At 51.7% G+C, this 23465-nt stretch overlaps 1 protein-coding gene across 1 annotated transcript in view; it reads left to right on the forward strand.

The window, feature by feature from the left end:
• LOC311317435 (protein TANC2-like) overlaps positions 1 to 23465 on the forward strand; it is a gene marked incomplete at both ends in the record, with an annotated part of 73319 nt that overhangs the window by 3486 nt on the left and 46368 nt on the right. The gene's annotated exons all lie outside the window — the stretch shown is intronic.

Consider the following 23465-nt stretch of genomic DNA (forward strand, 5'->3'; position numbering starts at 1 on the left):
GTCTTGTGTAGAGCTACTCCCCCTCACTCTCTCTCTGTTTCTTTCTCTCTCTGTTTCAATCTCTGCTTCAATCTCTATCTCTGCTTCAATCTTTCTCTCTCTGTTTCAATCTCTCTGTTTCAATCTCTCTGCTTCAATCTTTCTCTTGTTCTGCCTCTCTCTCTCTGCTTCAATCTCTCTCTCTCATTCTACCTCTCTCTCTCTGCTTCAATCTCTCTCTCTCTCTCTCTCTCTCTCTCTCGTTCTACCTCTCTCTCTCTGCTTCAATCTCTCTCTCTCGTTCTACCTCTCTCTCTGGCTCTTCTAGAGAAAACCCTCAGGCGGCCAGGCCGAGGCGATCGTCACCACGTACCCTCGCGGCTCATCTAATTATCTAGCGGCCGACCAGCCGTGAAATTGGCGTTTGGCTGTGAAATGGAGCCAGAGTGGCTGGAGAAGACCTCCACCGCATTAGCCCGGCACTAGCTAGCCAGATGCCCTCTCCTCAATGGAGCCAGAGTCGCTGGAGCAGACCTCCACCACATTAGCCCGGTGCTAGCTAGCCAGATCCCCTCTCCTCAATGGAGCCAGAGTAGCTGGAGAAGACCTCCACCACATTAGCCCGGCGCTAGCTAGCCAGATCCCCTCTCCTCAAGGGAGCCAGAGAGGCTGGATAAGATTTCTACCACATTAGCCTGGCGCTAGCTAGCCAGCAAGATCCACCACATTAGCCTGGTGCTAGCTAGCTAGAGCCCCTCTCCTCAGGCTACCAAGGGGGTAGGGAGGAGGAAGAAGAGGAGGTGGACACAGTCTAATTGGGACAATCAACTACGGCAAGACATTAAGTCTCTTTATATACACTCACAGCGGGAAAGGAGGGAGGAAGATGAGGAGGGAGAGCCAGGGCTTAGCCTAGCTACGATAGCCTAGCCAAGGCATCTGTACTCAGTGTGATAGCTATGAAGAGCTGAGCCTAGCCAAACTAGCCTAGCTACGATAGCCTAGCCAAGGCGTCTGTAATCAGTGTGATAGCTATGAAGAGCTGAGCCTAGCCAAGCTAGCCTAGCTACGATAGCCTAGCCAAGGCGTCTGTAATCAGCGTGATAGCTATGGAGGCCCTAGCAGGGGAGTAGCCTGGTGGATTACCAGGGATTATTACCTCTGATCTGCCATGAAGGGGGAGGGGCCAGGCCCCAGCAATCACCCCAGAGACAGCCAATTGACTTCTCCCATTGTCCCTGACTGTCGTCAAGGGGAAAGCTATACTGTGGTTTAAGACTTTTAATACATGATGGCTGAAGGGGATTTTGTGTGCGTGTGTTGGTCTGTGTGCATGTTTGTGTGTGTGTGTGTGGTTGAACACAGCTCTGTGGTTGGTTAGAATGAGGTTGAATGGACTGATGGGAGACATTACTGACAGCGATAGGACTCCCAGCGAATCACATGGTGACCCAATTTTAAAGCAGTTTTAATGGGGTCTGGGGAATCGTGTTTGCTGTGCTAATGTGATCATCCTGAGGCCGGAGGCTCTTCTGCGTCGTGGTAGCCATCAGCCGGCCCGGCACGCGGAGCGCCGCGTCACACACATCGCGCCTGTGTTCCTCGGAGAAACGCGCTCCTCTTGAAACGTTGGAGGATCAGACAGGCCGGTGCCGGGCTAATTGTTTTACCATTTCGGGGGGATTTTTATTTTGGGAGGTTAGGAGGCAGAATGAGACCTTCCTGTCATGATTAGATTTGAGCTCTCAGCGGTGACCGCGTATAACTCTGAGCATAGGCCGGGGGCTCGGGGGATGAAAGAGCTGCTGGCGCTGTTTAATGGGAATGTTTACAGATGGACTGCTGAGCTAATGATGGAAGCTGGGACGGCGGCTTGTTTTTTTTCGTGACATTTTATCAGGTAAAGTAATGATAGATGACTGAAGCCAAGTAGAACAGGATTTAAAATCCAGTACGATGCATTTTGTACACGAATCCAACTTGGATCCAGCTGATCCAACTTAGCCTCATGTTCTATTTAAAATCCAGTACGATGCATTTTGTACACTGATCCAATTTGGCCTCATATTCATAGCTACCATTTCTCTCTGGCATAGTGTAATTCTCACACTCGTTACATACTATACTAATTCTACTCATATTCTGGTCATTCTGTTACCCTAGTGAATGTCCTTTTGGTGCTTGTGAGTAATAATATGTTCATTAAATACTATAATAAAAAACGACTAATCTATTCAGAGTTACTTCAAACCTCCAAAGCAACGTGTCAAATTCGTTTCGTAGACCTGTGTGTGCGCGCGTGTGTGTGTGATGTCTCACTTTCTACCACGACTCAGGTGTTGAAGTGTGTTCCTCATCCCCTGTGATCAAGCGACAGAGCGATTGTCTGCTATTTTAAGACCTGGCATCTGTTAGCTCAACTGTCTGCCATGTATACCTCTCACTTATGATGGTTTATAATGAGGCAGCTCCAGCTTGTTCTCTGTAGCCTGCGTACCTGTATATGAACTCTTTACTCACCTTGCAATGTTTGCATCATGTTTTTATTATTGTATTCTCTATTATTGTGCTAATGTGTTGGATGTGACTTGGTTGTGGATGTACTGGATGTGTGATGGATGTGGAGCCTGGATGAATGTACTACATTGTTGTTTTTAACCTTTGTTTTATAGCACTTTGAGATTTCTCGGAATGTAAAGTGCACTATAAATAAAATGTATTATTATTATTATTATGATATTATGACCTATTCTGCTGACGCTCTGTCTAACAGCCCAGCCTCCACTTCCTCACTGATCCCACACAGCAGTGGCACACAGCATTGTCTTTACTGTCTGAGACTGTATCATCAGGTACAGAGTAGAGACCGTCATTGTCTTTACTGTCTGAGACTGTATCATCAGGTACAGAGTAGAGACCGTCATTGTCTTTACTGTTCTGAGACTGTATCATCAGGTACAGAGTAGAGACCGTCATTGTCTTTACTGTTCTGAGACTGTATCATCAGGTACAGAGTAGAGACCGTCATTGTCTTTACTGTAACTGAGAATATAACGTGTAGAGAGTAGAGACAGTCATTGTCTTTACTGTATTGTCTTTAATGTATCTGAGACTGTATCATCAGGTACAGATTAGAGACAGTCATTGTCTTTACTCTATCTGTAGAAAGGTTTATTTATTGGGATAAGCCTGTTGAGATGTCGCATCTCGTTTTCGAGATGTGACATGAGAATATAACGTGTAGACAGTAGAGACATTGTCTTTACTGTATTGTCTTAACTGTATCTGAGAATATAAAATGTGTAGAGAGTAGAGACAGTCATTGTCTCAGATTTAAGGGTGGAAGGGAGGAAAACCAGGTAGACCGACTCAGCGGATGTAGGTTTTGGGGATTGGTTTATCACTGCCCAATCAGTAGTGACAGATCCGATTCCCGGCCCAATGAGATTCAATCCAGACTACATGAAACAACAACTCCATAGCAACCGCTCCGCTCAAGACAATTGTGATTGGTTAAATTAAATTTCCCCCCTATCCCCGAATGGTAGAGTCCAGCCAGACCTTTCTCCAGCGCTGGCACAGCGTAAACAACGTGTGGAGATAGGTCTGGCTATGCGAGACTAACAGCCAGGTAACGTCAACACATTGGTTCAAATCCAGTTACTAGGATCACATAAAACTCTGTGGCGGGGTGTGGCTTCGCTGTCCCCTTGCTCTGGATCAAAGTGTCGTCTTGATGGCAGAGCAGTCATTCCAGTAATCGCTGTGGTCCAGTAACCATCGTCTGGATGAGTCCGTCCATCATCAGCGGCTGTGTGAACTAGCCGAGACTCGGTCCAGACGACCAGACATGTTCCAGCTGTCCTGTATTCGCAACGCAAACACCAATTTGACCATTTTTCGGTGCATTAGACCGTGTGTTTTTGTTTGTGTTTGTGTGTGTGTGTGTGTGTGTGTGTGTGTTGAGCCTCTCAGGAGTGCCAGAGTGTTTATTAGTTACCCTCAGGCCTGGGGTGACAGTGGACAGACACTTCCTCGTCTAATCGCCTCTCCGAACTGTCATTGGCCGCTCCGGCTGTCACTACACATTACAGGCCCGTGATTGGTCAGATGTCAGGTCAAGTCGACAGTCCCGAGTCCTGACCGCCAAATGAACAGTCCGGTAATTATGGCTCTTGAGAGTTGAAGATGTGAGATGGCAGACTGACCCCAGACGCTCAGATCACCCAGGGCTTAGAAGTTAAAAGGAGGGAGACGAAAGGAAGACAGGAGGAGAGATGAGAGGAGCAGAAAAAAGAGGAGAGAGAGAGAGCAGGAGTGAGGAGTCCACCTGGCCTCGGACAGTCCAGCACAGACGCTGTCGGCTGCTGTTCCTCTGACTGCACAGGGACACCTACACCAGCCGGGGGTTGGTGTTTAGGGACAATGAGACAGAGAGAGAGAGCGAGGGCAGTAGAGTGAGAGAGCGAGAGGGAGAGAGAGAGAGAGAGGGAGAGAGCGAGGGCAGTAGAGAGTGAGAGAGAGAGCAGTAGGGAGAGAGAGAGTGGTAGAGCGAGAGAGGGAGAGAGAGTGGTAGAGAGCGAGAGAGCAGTAGTGAGAGAGGGGGAGAGAGAGAGCAGTAGAGAGAGAGATAGGGAAAGAGAGAGCCTCTGTCTATCTCTGTCGCTGTCATCAGACTGACGCCTCAAACTCACCAGTCTGGGAGGCGAGGGAGGATTTGTTGACAGCGTGTTGTGACTTCTGATTGGATGGTAGGATGCAAGCATGTGGAGATAATATTGGTGCTTTGATTATAATAATAGTAGGTTGAAAAACATTATGGTGATATGATGAATATATTGTAAATATCCAATGTATTTCTATGAGATTGCACATGTGGACACGCAGAAAATTCCGCCCCAAAAAAGGGGCATTATGGCAGATATTTTGTTAGACTAACATCATCATGACCATGGACACAGACTCTCCCTATCTTTTCTATCTCACATTTGCAGCCCTCTCTCTCTCTCCCTCTTTCTCTCTCCCTCTCTCCCTCTTTCTCTCTCCCTCTCTCTCTCTCTCTCTCTTTCTCTCCCTCTCTCTCTCCCCCTCCCCCTCCCCCTCTCTCTCTTTCCCTCTCTCTCTCTCCCTCTCTCTCTCTCTCTCTCTCTCTCTCTCTCTCTCTCTCTCTCGGGGGGAGTTGCTGGAGAGGAGAGGAGTTGAAAGAGAGAACCCTGCAGCCAGGGACTGAGATGTTCTCTGTCTTTCACGGTAAAGGTTGAGCAAGCGAAGGTGCAACAACAACAACAACAACATTGACAACAGTAAACAGTGTTTGCGTACGGAGAGCCGTGAAGGCCAGCAGGTTTGTTCTGGAGCGGATGGGAGACCCGGATGAGAGACCTGGATGAGAGACCCGGATGAGAGACCTAGAGGGGCGCGGGATTGACTCCGTAAGTGTCCGGCTGGACGCGGACGCCATGCTGCCCGCCGTAGCTCGGCCCTGGCGGCGTTCGGCGGTGTTGCCATTTAAAAACTCGCCGTGCGACTTCCTGGTCTTCCTCAGAGCGATAGTTTATTTTTTTGGTTGTGTTGTGGTTCTGTCGCTCACATAGCCATGTGTCGGGTGGACGATGAGGCCTGACGATAACGGTAAACGCTTTACAATGAAGGCCTCTCATTCACCCATTCACACACACATACACACACCAATGGCGGCAGCTGCCATGCAAGGTGCTAACCTGCTCATTGGGAGCAATTCGAGGTTGTGTCTTTGCCCAAGGACACTTCCGACACGTGGACAGGGGGAGCCGGGATTTGAACCGCCGACCCTACGATTGCCGGACGCTCTACCTCCTGAGCCACGGCCGCCCTGGTGATGAAGATCTATCCGCCGTTGGTTTTGATTAGTCTTCTGATTATTTATTGATGATGATGAACATGATGGTAGAAGTCCGATGTTCTGCTCCGCCCCGTTCCTGAGCCCCAGACCTCAGTCTTCTCTTCACACCGAGCTCCGAGCTCTGATCCTCCACCTGCAACCCGATCCCCGCCAGCGCGGCCCAACCCGACGCCATGAATAATTGATACGGTGTTAAAAAAAAAAAAACGTCAGCTGTCAGATATATCTTTCTGCATTTCTTTCGTCCGGCCACTGTGTTGCAGTAGATTGAATCAGCCCTTTTGGCCGGGGGCGTTGAGCTAGACTGGTTTTACTGGCAGATTACACACTCCTCTCTCAACTACACACCCAGGGTACACCGGTCTCTCTGGACCCCCCACGCTGACCCCTTCCCTCTGACCTCGCCTGCCCAACCACAACCATAGCTAGTAGTCCTGAAGGATCATCGACCCGGTGGGTTTTAGATCCAGGTAAAAAGCAGTAGCTTTAGGTGGTATTTCTTGTTAGCCTGGTGAGACCATCCTGATGTTGCGAGTTTACATTCTGATTCTCTGCTAAATCACCCTCCATAGAGATCCGTTTCTGCCCGCTAGCGTTACATGAGGAAATGCTACTAAAACGGGCGCGAAGGTGCGAAGACAGCGAGGAGCGGTTGAAGTTAGCGTGTGATAGACGGTGATAGACAGATGGCTCATCCAATCACCTGCCAGGTATTTTTGGAAGTGCCCGCCCTTTTCCAGAGAGTTCCCAACAGAGAGCTCAGATGCGAAGCAACCATCTGGCGCGTCAGGTTAATTTCTAGTGGCCTATATCCAGTCCTGTCAGATCTCGTGTTGAGGCCAGTGGGTCGGAGGAGGTTGACTGATGTGTTGAGTGAACGCAGCGCTTGGTAGACGCCTTCAAAGACCTCCCAGAGGAGCATCCCCCAGCTCGGTTTCCCTACCCCCGGCTAAACCGATCTGCCCGCCACCTGAGTCCGTCTGTCTGTCACCTCCTTACACTTCAGCCGAGGGAGTTCCTGACCTTTGACCCTTTTTTCTGTCACCTTTCACCTCTGGTCAGGGTCTGCTCCCGATTGGTCTAGGCTCGGGAGACCGGAGGGACAGCGTTTGCTGGTTATGTCAACAGTGCAATGCGGATGACGAGAACCGCGTTTGCAGGAGGCCAGGTTCTAACGGACCATCAAGAACAAAAGATCCCAATCCCCCCAAGCTGCTCAGCTATTCTGGGACCCTCACTCACTAGTTGTTCCGCCGACTGAGGACAGGTACTTTTAGAAGAAACACATGGTCCTCATTAGCGGCACTTGGGCTGTTTGTCGCGTCTGGAGGAGTGGACTAGAGCCAGTTAGCCCGTGTGATCTATTTTGTGTTAGCGTTAGCATTAGCGTTAGCACAGTATCATACAGAGAAGATGCAGAGAAGTCGTTGATGCAGAGAAGTCGTAGATGCAGAGAAGTCGTAGATGCAGAGAAGTCGTAGATGCAGAGAAGTCGTAGATGCAGAGAAGTCGTAGATGCAGAGAAGTCATAGAAGCCGCCAGCGCGCTGTGTGGGTTTCGGAAGCTCCCAGTTCTTATTCTCTTCGAGATCTTCCCTTGATTAGGAAGAGCCTCCGGGTCTCGCCGCTGGGAGTGGTTGCCGTTGACCTTAGAGTCTTGAGACTTGACCTTGAATTTACGAGTTAGACTTTGAGGCATTTGCAGAAAAAACAAAAATCCCCCAGACTTGTTAGCGGTAGCCCCCGAAAACCCAGACCTCTGTTTTCCTCCACCTCACTGCGCCTCTCTCCTTTCAAAGAGCCGTGCTTTTTTAATTTTATTTGTCCGGCGCTATCGCTAATTAGAGGCGCTGGCGGGGGCCTAGCGTCTGTTTCCAGTCAGGACCCCCCTCAGTCTCACAGACCCACGCCCTGGTCTGGGAGGGCCCAAGCCCGTACCCCAGCCACGCCGGCGTTGGGGTGTGAGAGGTTTTACACGCCACGGCCATCTGCTTCCTCCCTCTCTCTCATTACACACACACACCACCTCATGTTCGTAACGTGTTTGCGGTTAGGCTAATGCGTGCTATCCACACACAGACACATGCTCACAGTACCACACAGTACCGCCAGTATAGCTTCACATGTTTACTTGAGGTACGAGCCCAAGCTCAGTTTCTCTCCTGGTGAATAGGGCTCCTTTACGTTTTACCTAGCCGCGGCGATAATCTGTTCTGATCTATATCTCTGTCGGCTTGTCGCCTCAGAATCTGGTTTAGCTTGTCACCCTTCAAATTAGATAATCACCCGACCAGGGAATGCAGTCCGAGTCTCTGAATAGCCAGTTATGTTTAGGTTTTTCCGTCCCAGTGGAAGGAGAGGCAGGGTAGGACACAGGTCATATTCACACCTCGCAGGCGGCAGGCCTGGGGAGAATGGATTGTTCTGTTCCCCCCGTCTCCACCTCCCCTGACTGGGCTGACTGTGCTCACTGGACAAGGGAACAAGATGGCCGCCGACCGCTTCTGGAAACTCATTTCACCCCCTGCTTCTCTGTCAGGAACCGCCCCCCCCCCCCCTCACACACACACACATACACACACACACAGATCTGCCAGTAACAACAGCAGCCTGTCCGCTGCTCCCACCTGAGGCCTGTTGGGAGAAACAGGCTTCTGAGCCAAAATGGTCGCCACGGTACCCCGACAGAATCGCCATTTCGTTTCGCTACGTTATCGAGCTTGAACAGGCTCCCATCGCAGCCGTTTACAGAGATGGACTCTGCCGACGAGGGAGTCCTCAGCGAGTAGCTCCTCCCCCTGACCAATCACAGCGTGCTAAGACCGAAGACCACACAAACACAGGAAGCCTTTCCAGATCCTGAGTTGCATTTTGAAAAATTAAAGTGGGCGTGACTACCGCCATGGGGTCATCCTGACTTGTCGACCTGACTGGAAAGTGGGCGAATCAAAACAGCCCCGCCTTTTGTTTTTCCGTACAAAAGACGTTTTTAGATTCCACAACAAACGTTTCCGTGGGTGATCTCATTAGGGGCCATCGTGTCACCTGGCTCGTCCTGTTTTTCCCTCCAGGCTGGTCCATATAAGGACACGAGGACGAGGGGAAGTCTGTTAACAGGGCTCAAAGCTAAGGGTCCTGTGCTAATTGTGGGGCTGTGTGTGCTGGCTATACGTCGGCTGTGTGCCTGAGAGGGGGGTGGGGGGGCGGGGGCGTCTTTAGCCTTGGCGGTGCTCATTAGACTACTGCCGGCTCACAGCGGGCGCCGGAGGTAACCTGTGGAGACGTGACAGCGGGAGTTTGGAGGAGGGAGAGAGAGAGCGCGCACGACGCCAGGCTAATAAGGCCACCTCACCACCGTGCACCCCGGCGGCCATTTTAATTTCAGTTAACCTGTTTGTGTGCCCAGAGCGGGAAATCGACCCATGGCGAATTCAAACATTAACGACTAGGCTGACTTACAGTATCAGCAGGATATACTGTGCATTACATTACAGTCATTTAGGAGACGCTTTTATCCAAAGAGACTTACAATCATTGCATTTAACATAGGAAATAAGTGTACTACTACTCACCAGAACTCACAAGTGCATCTCCTTTCTAAACAAGTGACTAAGAGTGTAATCTAAGAGTGTAATCTAAGAGTGTAATCTAGTGCTGAAGGCAAAGTGCACGAGTTGCAAAATAATACCCAATGTTCCTACTGTAGCTCAGTGAATACATTGTTATGGATAAAGTGGTAAATGCACTCCCTCTCCCTCTCTTTCTCTCTCCATCTCTCTCTCTCTCTCCATCCTTCTCTCTCTCTCTCTCTCTCTTGGCCTGGCTGTTCGTACCTCGGCAGACCCTTCCCTGGTGTGGGAGATGTTCTCTGCTCTGATTGGCTCAGGCTTGTCTCACAGAGACGGAAGGTGACCTTTACCCAGCATCCTCTCTGGCGGTAGAGGGCTTCTGTGTTCCAGGCGTTCAGTATTCATCTCCGTCTGCGCAACGATCGACGCTTTATATTTGAGACGTCCCCCTCTCTCAGCTGATGGTGGACCGGGCGCAGCTGCTTCTCAACGCTGGTCTGGAATAGCTGCTGTGTGTGTGGGCGCGTCGGGGGCGTTGGTCTGTTCTAGAACACGCCTCCATGTTGTTGTTTTCATGTCGGACATCTTCCCTGTTCAGTCAGTCAGCACTCACACAATCATAGACTTATTACTAACGACAATCGCTGCTGCTGCTGATTGCTACAATTGATGATGACGATGATGTAAATGATGATGATATGACTTTTGTGTATGTGTTAGTGTGTGTGAATAAAAAATTGAAATTTGATAATTTGAAGAAAAGCCCTGACTGTTTCGCACCGTGGGTTGAGATTCAGCGGTGATTAAACCTGCTCCGGGGTTTTGTGATGGATTAATGCCGTATAGGATGTCATCACCCTGCTTGGTTCTACAGGGTCGGACCAGGTTCTCGAAGAACCATCCAGGTTCTGGCACGCTCGCTGATGCTAACGGGCCGCTAGCTCACACCTGCTTCTTCTTTTTGTTCTCTCCACACACGCACACGCACACACACACACACACACACACACACACACACACACGCACATCATGTATCCTGGTCACGTTCATCTGTCTGTGTTTGTGTCTGTCCGTCGCTTCGTCTGGCTCCTGTGATTGATTGACAGCTCACGTAACCAATACAACGTGTCCCTGTGGGAGGGAGGGGCCACCGGCGGTGTTTATTCTAACCAGCCGGAGGATTACAGAGGCCTCGTCCCGGGAGTCGTCTTGCGTCTCTAGCGGGCACTGCTGCGACATGAAAACGCTGTTTGATCGAATGTGGCAAGCATTAGGGCGAGGAATTCACTGCTCAAAACAACATCTGGTTGAACGAGGAGAGAGCGAGTCCCGTTGGTGCTCCGTGCCCGGGGTCGTCTCGCTGTGTGGCGCTGGTGGTAACCCGGTAACCATGGGGATCTGGAGGTAGCTTCTCATACAGACTAGCTACAGTAGAGGACAGGAACTAGGCCCCGGCCTAACTCTCTCTCCCTCTCTCTCTCTCTCTCTCTCTCTCTCTCTCCCTCCCTCCCCTCTCTCTCTCTCCCTCCTTCCCTTCCCCCCTCTCCCTCACTCTCTCTCTCTCTCCCCTCTCTCCCCCTCCTTCACTTCCCCTCTCTCTCTCTCTCTCTCTCCCTCCGCTCTCTCTCTCCCTCCTTCTCTCCCCCCCCCCTCCCTCTCTCTCTCCCCTCTCTCTCCCTCCTTCCCTTCCCCCCATCCCCCTCTCCCTCTCTCTCTCTCCCCTCTCTCTCCCTCCTTCACTTCACCTCTCTCTCTCTCTCCCTACCTTCTTCCCTTCCCCCCTCTCTCTCTCTCTACCTCCCTTCTCCCCCCCCCCTCTCTCTCCCTCTCTCTCTGGGCTAAGCCTGTAATCAGAGGCCCCAGGCTCCCCAGTCAGTAATGACACGCTTCACAACGTAAACAATTCCACGTCCTCCCCTCTGCCCGCTTAAAGATGGATGACAGCTAGTGTGTCTGTTGGTGCGTTTAAGGATGGATGACATCTAGTGTGTCTGTTGGTGTGTTTAAGGATGGATGACAGCTAGTGTGTCTGTTGGTGTGTTTAAAGAGGGATGACAGCTAGTGTGTCTGTTGGTGTGTTTAAAGAGGGATGATAGCTGGTGTGTCTCTTGGTGTACCGGAGACCAGAATTTCAACAGCCCAGAGTTGTGTCGTTGCTGTGGACGAGGAGGAGGATAGTGAGTTATTATGGGATGGTTTATCTCTCTGGGGTGCGCAGAGCTACGCTACTGTATCAGTGTCACTGTGTTGTTACCGTGGTGTTGACGGACACGCCCCTGGCTCCGCGCACTTCTACAGGGGTGTTGCCACAGCGAGAGTGCAAGCATCGCTGGCGTGTAACGGTCTTCCCAGGCCGTCCAGTGCATCAGTGCACGTTGCAGCGCGCTCATGCCCCGGGGGGATCTGACCTTTCGTTTTTCCACCGTGTCTGTTTTCACCACAGGGGGCCTCCCTCCTCTGCTCCTCTCCTCCCTCCTCTGCTCCTCTCCTCCCTCCTCCCTCCTCTGCTCCCTCCTCCCTTCTCTGCTCCCTCCTCTGCTCCTCTCCTCCCTCCTCTGCTCCTCTCCTCCCTCCTCTGCTCCTCTGCTCCTCTCCTCCCTCCTCTCCTCCCTCCTCTGCTCCTCTCCTCCCTCCTCTCCTCTCTCCTCCCTCCTCTGCTCCCTCCTCTGCTCCCTCCTCCCTCCTCTGCTCCCTCCTCTCCTCCCTCCTCTGCTCCTCTCCTCCCTCCTCCCTCCGCTGCTCCTTCACTGCACTGGACTGGACTAGACTGGGCTGGACTGGACTGGACTGGACTGGACTGGACTGGACTGGGTTGGACTCGACTCGACTCGACTGGACTGGACTGGACCGGGTTGGACTAGGCTAGACTGGACTGGACTGGGCTGGACTAGACTAGACTAGACTGGGCGACTGGACTGGACTAGGCTAGACTGGACTGGACTAGGCTGGACTGGACTGAACTGGGCTTTCCAGGGTTTCTGGTCAGCTGTTCACACTGCGGTTCATTTGTAGGTTGCGTGACTCAGATCCTGTTGAAGAGCGTAGGTAGCCAGACTCCATGCTGTTGAAGAGCGTAGCTAGCCAGACTCCGTGCTGTTGAAGAGCGTAGCTAGCCAGACTCCATGCTGTTGAAGAGCGTAGCTAGCCAGACTCCATGCTGTTGAAGAGCGTAGCTAGCCAGACTCCGTGCTGTTGAAGAGCGTAGCTAGCCAGACTCCATGCTGTTGAAGAGCGTAGCTAGCCAGACTCCATGCTGTTGAAGAGCGTAGCTAGCCAGACTCCATGCTGTTGAAGAGCGTAGCTAGCCAGACTCCATGCTGTTGAAGAGCGTAGCTAGCCAGACTCCATGCTGTTGAAGAGCGTAGCTAGCCAGACTCCATGCTGTCTCCTGGAACAGCCGCTGCTCTGTTGCTTGGCTGGTATTGTTGGTGGATCCACCCTCCTACTGTAGCTAGTTCAGCAGACGATATAGTATTTTATTCTAACCCCCTGGTGTGCGAGTGTGTGTGTACAGTATGTGTGCCTGGTGTGTGTGTGTGTGTGTGTGTACAGTATGCGTGTCGTGTGTTTGTATGTGTACAGTATACAGTGTGTTGTGTGTGTATACAGTATGTTGTGTGTGTATGCAGTATGTGTGTTGTGTGTGTGTATACAGTATGTGTGTGTGTGTGTGTGTATATACAGTATGTGTATTGTGTGTGTGTGTGTGTGTGTGTGTGTGTGTGTGTGTGTGTGTGTGTGTGTGGTGTAATGATTGTGGAGAGCAGGATGGATGGTTTCAGCGTGTGTGTAGGTAGCCTGGGGGAGAGGAAGTAGGTCATCAGCAGAGCAGCAGGACAGAGAGATGTATGGCCGCTTGGTGGCCGGTCATTTACACCGCCTTTATCAGGGGGGCAAGGGGGACTCTAGGGCCTGGTCCACACACACACACACACACACACACACACACACACACACACACACACACACACACCAGACACACCAGACACACACAGCCCTCGAGGGCATATCCAGCCTATATTTTATTTAACCTTCATTTAACCAGATAAAAACATTGCGATATAAATCTCTTTTACTGTACTGACCTGGCCAAGAAGGCAGCACCGTTAACGTGGTTTAACTTGTTGAAAACATGTCGCACAGCAATACCAGAAGACATCCGAAAACAGAACGGGAACAGATTTCTGCCTGAGAAGGTCTAGCTGAGAATGTGGACAGGATGTCATTTGTGGGCTCTGGTCCAGCTGTGAGCGGCCGTGTTGTCCGGGTCACGGCTGTGCTACGAGCGCTATGAGCTACGTGCGCTATGAGGTTACGAGCGCTACGAGCGCTATGAGGCTATGAGGTTACGAGGCTATGAGGTTACGAGCACTACGAGCTATGAGCACTATGAGGCTATGAGCGCTACGAGTCTATGAGCGCTACGAGGCTATGAGCGCTACGAGGCTATGAGCGCTACGAGGCTATACGAGTGCTACGAGGCTATACGAGTGCTACGAGGGCTACGAGCGCTATGAGGCTACGAGTGCTACGAGCGCTACGAGGCTACGAACGCTACGAGGCTATGAGTGCTACGAGGCTATGAGTGCTACGAGGCTACAACCGCTACGAGCGCTACGGGCGCTACGGAACACTGGGTCAAGTGGGTCCTGGTTTATTTTTCTATACACCTTCCCTGCTTCCTCTCTCTCCATCCGTTTGGACTATAGTATGAATGAATGAATGAATGAATGAATGAATGAATGAATGAATGAATGAATGAATGAATGAATGAATGAATGAGCACTTCAGGCCAGGCTTCTAACTCCATACCGGTTATTCAACCCCATTGACACGCAGTACAGTAGAGTACTGTACACACACTGTACACACACACACACACACACACAAGGAAAGGATATCCTCCAGGAAGTGGTGTGTGTTTGTGTGTGTGTGTGTATGTGTGTTCTAATCCGACATTGGATTGGGGGAGGGGGGGGCTGGTGTGTGTTGGTCTTTCTGAATAAGCCCCGCCCCCCTTTCTCCGTGGCGTGCTTTGATGTGCGCTCGCTACTGTTCACGCTCTGGTTTCCTGGACGTGCACGTGGTGGGCGAACCTGCTGGTGTGTGTGCGTGGGTGTGTGCGTGTGTGTGTGCGTGTGTGCGTGTGGGTGAGTGTGTGTGTGGGCATGTCCTGTGAATGTGTGTGGGAGTGTTAAACAGATTGGCTGGAACAGCTGGTACTGCTGAATCTCTCATCGAGCCATTTCACTATACACACCTCTCATTCTGTCTCTCTCTCCTCTCTCTCTCCCCCTCTCTCTGTCTCACTCTCTCCCTCTCTCTCTCTCTCTCTAGTTGTTAGGCCCTTTCTCTCTCTGTCCTTCTCATTCTCTGTTTCTCTCAAAATGTCTCTTTCTCTCGCTCACTCGCTCACTCACTCACACACGCACACACACACACACACACACACACACACACACACACACACACATACACACACACACACACACACACACCCAGACAGACAGGCCCAGTCAAACAGCGTCCTCCTTTTCATAATCCCAAGGTTGATTTTGCAGCCTTTGTCATGTAAAGCAGACAGCAGGAGTGTGTTGGAGGAGAGACTCCCCTGGAAAGACCTACACACACACACACACACACACACACACACACACAGTACAGCTGCTCAACACACACACACACACACACACACACACACTACAGCTGCTTGGGATTAGACGCACAGAGAGGGGGACAAAGAGAGGATGGGAAAGAGAGAACACACACACACACACACACTTAGACAGGGGGATAAGACTCCATTAAAAAGTGTCCACTCTTCATTAATTATGTGTAAACGATTGTTTTGGGCAGGGGTCAGGGGTCAGGCCCAGAATCAAACATTGTTTGTGTTTTTAAATAAGCTGCATACACAGCATGGCCCCATAAGATAACACTATTATTCACTATTATTCATATCCACTAATGAAAAAATTCATTTCACATCTGGGTATGTTTACTCTTACTGAACAAACCTGTCTGAGTTATGCACCCACACGCACACACACACGCACACACACACACACACACACACACACACACACACACACACACACACACACACACTAATATACAAACACACATACACGCTCACACACACACTCACACATGCACACACACACGCACACACATGCACGCACACACGCGCACACACACGTCCGCCCACCTTCATTTACAGGGTACCTAGTGTCTCTCCTCCATTTTCTACCAGCCTTGTAGCACTGTTGCTATGCAACCATGCACCGTCGCTAAGTGATGCATTAATTAGAGTCAGAATGTGAAGACGCTCGTCATCGTCTCCTGGAATCGCCTCGCCTCGCTGGTTAAGGTTCTACCCCAGGGTGACTGCTTGAGGTTCTGCCCCAGGTTTGGCTAGTTGATGTTCTACCCCAGGTTCTGGGTGATGTTCTGCCCCAGGGTGGCTGGTTGTTCTGCCCCAGGGTGGCTGGTTGAGGTTCTACCCCAGGTTCTGGGTGATGTTCTGCCCCAGGGTGGCTGGTTGATGTTCTACCCCAGGGTTGCTGGTTGAGGTTCTACCCCAGCGTGGCTGGTTGATGTTCTACCCCAGGGTGACTGGTTGAGGTTCTACCCCAGGGTGACTGGTTGAGGTTCTACCTCAGGGTGGCTGGTTGAGGTTCTACCCCAGGGTGGCTGGTTTATATTCTACCCCAGGGTGACAGGTTGAGGTTCTGCTGGTTTGACTCATCTTGCTTCCCACTGTAAGCTTGTTATAAACACACCATGCCCACCTACGTACTGGCATACACTACTGTAATAACACACCATAGCCTGGCACACAAACACGCACATAAATGCACACACACACACACACACACACACACACACACACACACATAAATACCGACGCGCACACACGCACACATAAATACACACACACATTGACACGCACACACACACACACTCACACAAACACACGCGCACACACTCACGCATGCACACCAACACACACACACACACACACACACACACACACACACACACACACACACACACACACACACACACACACACACACAGCCTCAGTACTAGTAAAACAGTATTAGGGACAGATGCTGTTCCAGACTCAGACGGACCCACTAAAAAAAGAATGATGTAAAGATGACTTCAACACAAGCACAGATCAATTTCCCAGCATCACAGATGGTGGAGGAAAGTGTGTGTGCGTGTGTGTGTGTGTGTGTGCGTGCGTGTGTGCGAGTGTGCGTGTGCGTGTGTGTGTGTGTGTGAGTGAGTGATAGGGGTGACAGGAGAGATCTCCTCAGTGAAAGCCATCCTTCATGGAACACCATTTTTACCATAGTGTTCCCACGGTGATCCCAGTGGTCCAGAACTGGCCAATCAGAACCCATTGGGCTGGCCCCGCTGTCACCACCCACCACACTGGCATTACCACACACACACACACACACACTCTTTTTCTCTCATACCCTCTCTCTCTCTTTATGTCTCTCTCGCAAGCGCATTCATTTCTATATATATATATACACACGCACACACACGCACACACATTCTCTTTTTCTCATACCTTCTCTCTTTATCTCTCTCTCACACACACGCGCACTCACACACGCACACACACACGCACTCACACACGCGCGTTTGGCCTGCTGTCTCATCGATCAGACACAGCTTCGCTACAGAACGGCGGTGCTGTCTGCTTTGCTGTCTGCTCTCCTCGTTTACGCTGGGAGACAATTAAGGTCAGAGAAGCCCCGGCCCGATTGGCAGAGTGAGCTAAACCTGGAAATATCCCATCCCTCTATGTCAGCATCAAGATATTTTGACAAGACCGCCTCGCGCGGTTAAAGATGTCGCTGGGCTTGTAGCAGGAATGTAAATTGTTCAGTCCTGCTGTAGGCTACGCCACGCCCGGAACACTCTGCTGTAGCTCCTCCTCAGCTATCCTGCTCGTCAGCTATTGTTAGCGTGCCGCTGGCAGTTAGCTTGCGGGCATGTTAGCCCTGCTAGTGAACCTGCTAGCATGTTAGCACTGCTAGTGAGCCTGCTAGCATGTTGTCCTCCATACAGCCCTGCTAAAATATTAGACCGGTTAACCTGACAGGCTGCTAACTGCTGTGTTGCGGTTACAGACGGGTCATGTGACCACTAGTGTCATTGAGAGGTGGCGGGGGCGGTGGCGGATGTGTCGCTGTCGTTAAGCCGTAGCAAAGCATGATGGGGCCTGACAGGTGTCAACTATTTAGCAGGAAGGAGGATGTCAGGACTGCTGTCAGACAACGCTGGCATCCTCCTCGGGCTCGCCGTTATGTACTTAACAGGTCACACACACACACACACACACACACACAGACAGGCTCGTCTTGTTACATTGATGTGACCTGAGGTGACTCTCAGCGCTGACTGTGACATGGCTGGTGGCCTCTACTCTTGTCATGTAGTCTGGGTTTATTTGTTTATTTGTTTATTTAGAAGGATCCCCAGTAGCTGTACCCTAAAGTAGAGCTAATTTTAGTGGAGCCTGAGTGACGCAGAACACGGTCGTCTACATGTCTATGAGCACTTCCTGTCAGCGCGAGACCAAGGCTGTGTTCCGAATCCCATACTACCCTACTATATAGTATGCCAAAACAGGATGTACTGTAGTATGTCCCAATATATAGTATGCCACATGCAGTATGGCAAAAATACCAGGATGTCCTACTACATCCAGTCGTATTTTGCAGTATGCAAGCCAGCAGGCTTTTCTGGCTATTCGGACCCACAATCCTGTGCGCAGCGGAACTATGCGTCACATGTGCGAGTCGTGACAGCTGTAGACGAATGTCGCATTATGGACAGCGACGGATGTGGGCAAATTTCAAGGCGCAATGTTATGACAAGGTAGTATGTCCCAATTGGATGCCTACTGCTTGCAAAGTACGTACTTTCTAAGGGCAGCTGTAGTAGGTACTGGTAGTAAGAAGTAGAAGTATGCGATTCGGAACGCAGCCCAGGTGGGAGACAGGAGGGAAGACCTTCCTGTTTGGTACAGGAAGTACACGGCGCGTCAGAGTCACGTCAGAGCCACGCCCCTCTGCTACGCTCAGCTACCATAAGCCACCTGGAAACCACGCCCACTACGGACTTGATCGTATGGGTGTTTATCCCCAGAATGAGGCCTCCCCTTCATGATTATTACACCCAAATGTACACACACACACGCACGCCTGCGCGCACACACACACAGGCTCAAATCCCTGCACGCTGTGATTGTTCCCAGAGCTCCTTCTCAAACCAAACACAGGAAGCATGGCTACGACCAGGACTGAAAACTCTGCCTCCCCTCATTTCCCCTGCTGCTTCCACTCCTCTTCTCCTCTCCTTTCCTCGCCCCTCCTCTCCTCTCTCCCTTCCCCTCCTCTCCTCTCCTCTCTCCCTCTACCTCCTCTCCTCCTCTCCCCATCTCTCCTCTCCCCTCCTCTCCTCTCTCACTCCTCTCCTCTTCTCCCCATCTCTCCCCTCCTCTCCTCTGTCCCTCTCCCTCCTCTCCCCATCTCTCCTCTCCCCTCCTCTCCTCTCTCCCTCCTCTCCTCTTCTCCCCATCTCTCCCCTCCTCTCCTCTCTCCCTCTCCCTCCTCTCCCCATCTCTCCTCTCTCTCCCCATCTCTCCCCTCTTCTCCTCTCTCCCTCCTCTCCCCTCCTCTCCACTCCTCTCCTCTCTCCCTTCCCCTCCTCTCCTCTCCTCTCTCCCTCCCCTCCTCTCCTATCTTCCCCCCTCTCCTCTCCTCTCTCCCTCCCTCCCCCTCCTCTCCTCTCCTCTCCCCTCATACCCCCAGGCAGGGGTATCTATTGGCTGAGACCGAACCACAGAACAACAATAGAAGCAGTCTTGCCCTGCCTGGGTTTGCTCTGCTCAGCTCTGCCCGTGTGTTGTGACGCGCATGTCGTCTTTGTGCTGCGTTGATAGCGCTGTGTGATTGGATTTTTAGCTTGTTGTTGTTACTAGAGCTGATAGAGGGAGAATATGAGAGAGATTGAGGGAGAGAGAGAATGAGGGAGAGAGAGAACGAGGGAGAGAGAGAACGAGGGAGAGAGAGATTGAGAGAGAGAGATTGAGAGAGAGAGAGAACGAGGGAGAGAGATTAAGAGAGAGACATTGAGGGAGAGAGAGATTGAGGGACAGAGATTGAGGGAGAGAGAGATCGAGGGAGAGAGATTGAGGGAGAGAGAGATCTAGGGAGAGAGAGATCTAGGGAGAGAGAGATTGAGGGAGAGAGAGATTGAGAGAGAGAGAGATCGAGGGAGAGAGAGATTGAGGGAGAGAGATCGAGGGAGAGAGAGATCGAGGGAGAGAGAGATCGAGGGAGAGAGAGATTGAGGGAGAGAGAGATTGAGGGAGAGAGAGGTCGAGGGAGAGAGAGGTCGAGGGAGAGAGAGGTCGAGGGAGAGAGAGATCGAGGGAGAGAGAGATCGAGGGAGAGAGAGATCGAGGGAGAGAGATCGAGGGAGAGAGATCGAGGGAGAGAGAGATTGAGGGAGAGAGATTGAGGGAGAGAGAGATTGAGGGAGAGAGATTGAGAGATCGAGGGAGAGAGAGATCGAGGCAGAGAGATCGAGGGAGAGAGAGATTGAGAGAGAGATTGAGGGAGAGAGAGAACGAGGGAGAGAGAGAACGAGGGTGTAGGAGCCAAATTGATATTATTTCATGGTTTCGAGTTGATATTATTTATTGATGGTATTTATCTGATTATTTGGGTATTTGGGTTATTTGAGAAGAATGTGATGTGGTACAATGCACCCCCTCTAGTGTCCATTCATTTGTAGAGTGGCTAATGTATAGATGGCAGGAAGTTACTGTAGGCCTACCACCAGGAAGGAGTCCAGGCAGACCTGAGTAGGGGAAAGGTTTTTTGACCACAAACACACACACAAACACAGCACAAACACAGAGACAAAAGGATTTTTGAATCTAAGGTGAGTTTATCTTGTTGTTTTGTATGTAAATCAGTTTTTGTTATACCGTGACCTGGAAGTGTGCGTCAAACTCCCTACCTGCTTGGGCAGTGGTTCGTATAGGTTTGAAACCACTACAGAGGGAGAGAGAGATTGAGGGAGAGAGAGATTGAGGGAGAGAGAGATTGAGGGAGAGAGAGATTGAGGGAGAGAGAACGAGGGAGAGAGAGATTGAGGGAGAGAGAGATTGAGGGAGAGAGAGATTGAGAGAGAGAACCTCTGTGTGCTGTTGCTTGTACGGAGGCGCTGTGTTATTGTAGTGTTGTGTTATTGTGTTATTATTATGTTATTGTGTTATTGTAGTGTTGTGTTATTGTGTTATTATTGTGTTATTATTGTGTTATTGTGTTATTATTGTGTTGTTGTAGTGTTACATCACCTCACTACTCGCTCGGCCTGTGGTTCCGTGTAGCAGATTAGCATAAGCAGAGCTCCGTTCCTGTAGTCTGATAAAGACCACGGTTCCCAGCAGGCCGCGCTGGACCGGCCCAGAGGGACCTGGAGCAGAACCGCTCGTCCTCATACAGCCCGATAACACAGACGGAGGGGAGTGTGTTTGGGATTAGGGAACAGTAGATTACTCCCCGCTAAAACCTTATCTTCTTAACTACACGACTGCTGATTCGTGCCAAAGAAGACCCCCCTCAGAATGTTTATTTTTATTTTTATAAAACACTCTGGAACGATCTGAGGTGAACTCTCACTGCGGGATTACTGTCACCCCCCCCCCCCTTTCTCTCTGTGAACGTTTGTGATTGGCCGGTTCCTCGGTAGCTGTTGCTGTCCTCAGCCAGGGTCAGCCTGAGAACAGATGTTCTCCAGTGTGCTTCCGAAGCGCCGGACCTCGACCCGGCTGATTGGCTGGGAGGGTTTTGACTGGCTAGCGGGTTGGCCAGCTATAACAGCCGGGTGGGGTGGGGCGGGGCGGGGAGGGGTGGGGTGGACAGGGCAGGTGAGCTGGTCCAGACGGATGGACAGGGCAGGTGGAGCCGGTCCAGACGGATGGACAGGGCAGGTGGAGCCGGTCCAGACGGATGGACAGGGCAGGTGGAGCCGGTCCAGACGGATGGACAGGGCAGGGGGAGCCGGTCCAGACGGATGGACAGGGCAGGTGGAGCCGGTCCAGACGGATGGACAGGGCAGGGGGAGCCGGTCCAGACGGTCGTGTCTCTGGCCTTCAGCTCTCTGCAGACAAGCCGGCTGGCTGGGAGATCACGGGACAGAGCAGGCAGTAATAATTTGTGTGTGTGTGTGTGTGTGTGTGTGTCTGTGTGTGTGTGTGTGTGTGTGTGTGTGTGTGTGTGTGTGTTTGTGCATGTGCGTGCATTTGCAGAGAATTACATCCTCACCTAAGGCCCTGTGTGACTGAAAACAATTTTGCCTCTCCGAAGAGAAGCTTGGCTTGGGCTGTTGTGATTGGCTTGGGAAGGCAGGGGGCTGTTGTGATTGGCTTGTGAAGGCAGGGGGCTGTTGTGATTGGCTTGTGTCTGGGTACCTGTTGGAGCAGCGATCGCCTGTGAGGTTTTTTGGTCTCAGGTGTGGAACCCACCCCCCCCCCCCCCCCACACACACACACACACACACAGAATTCAAATGCCACATGGAGCAAAGCACTACTTAAAAACAGACCTGGCTTCTGGATAACAGTTCTACCTCCCTCAAAAAATGTCCCCAAACCTTTTGACTGCAGCTTCTGCCAGAAGATTATATATGAGTTCTGTCTCCAGGTATTCTCATGTTTCAGGTTGGTTTATTGTTTTTCGTCCTGTACCTCAGTCCTGTCAACCCCCCCCGGGCTCCCAAAGTCCAGGGGGGGAGGAGAGGGAGAGCGGAGGAAGGGCAGGTAAGGGTTGGGAGGGGGGGTCAGCGCCAAGGAGCAGGAACATCCGCCTCACATCTGCTCTGTCACTGTCAGCGCTGGGGGCGGGGCTTAGGAGACTGTCAGGGCTGGGGGCGGGGCTTAGGAGATTGTCAGGGCTGGGGGCGGGGCTTAGGAGACTCAGGGCTGGGGATGGGGCTTAGGAGACTGTCAGCGCTGGGGGCGGGGTTTAGGAGACTGTCAGCGCTGGGGGCGGGGTTTAGGAGACTGTCAGGGCTGGGGGGCGGGGCTTAGGAGACTGCACAGGTTTTAGGGAAGACTCTCTCTCTCTCTCTCTCTCTCTCTCTCTCTGAGTGACCAAGAAAGTGCGTTGTGAGGAGAGACAGTGTGTGTTTTTTGTGTTTGTGTGTATGAGTGATCGAGAGAGTGCGTTGTGAGGAGAGACAGAGTGAGTGTGTGAGAGAGTGTGTGTGTGAATGTGTGAGAGTGTGTGTGTGAGAGTGTGTGTGTGTGAGTGATGGAGAGAGCGCATGGTCGTGAGGACCTCAGCGTCAGCTTCGTGATCTCGTCAGTATTCACCCTCGCGTCCCGCCCCCCCCCCCCCCCCCCCCCTCCCTTCCCACTCCCTCTGCTCCGTCGCCGTGCCAACGGTACTAGTTCATAGGTCATGACCCCCGGTCCCTGTGTCTGCTGGACGCCGTCAGCGTGCGAGGTGGCTGTTTCGGTGGGTTTGGCGGCGGCGGTCACGGGGTCATTAATTACACAGTAGCGCTCCAGGAAATAGGCCGGTCCACTCACAAGCGAAGAGCAGGGAGGAGAGAGAGAGAGAGGAGAGAGAGGGGGGAGAGAGAGAGAGAGAGAGAGAGGGGGAGAGAGGAGAGAGAGAGAGGAGAGAGAGAGAGGGTTGGTGGAGCAGAGTAGAGGAGTGGTCTCCCGCTGTGAGGGGAGATGAGAGAGCGAGGGGTCTCTCTTCCAGACCTGTCACTCAGCAGCACTGGTGGAGGGATATTCTGGGTTTAAGATGGTGGGCTTCCAGGAAATGGTACCATGGAGAGATGTGTGCGGTCAGACCACGGCCACAGCCCCCCCCCTCCTGGACTGGGGGGAGAGGGGGGAGAGAGACTAGAGGGAGACGGGGGATATGAGAACCAGAGGGAGACAGGCATGGAGGGAACACAGCAGGACCAAGACCGAATCCCAAC

This window comes from Borostomias antarcticus (assembly GCF_949987555.1).
Source record: "Borostomias antarcticus genome assembly, chromosome: 14".
Taxonomy (NCBI): domain Eukaryota; kingdom Metazoa; phylum Chordata; class Actinopteri; order Stomiiformes; family Stomiidae; genus Borostomias; species Borostomias antarcticus.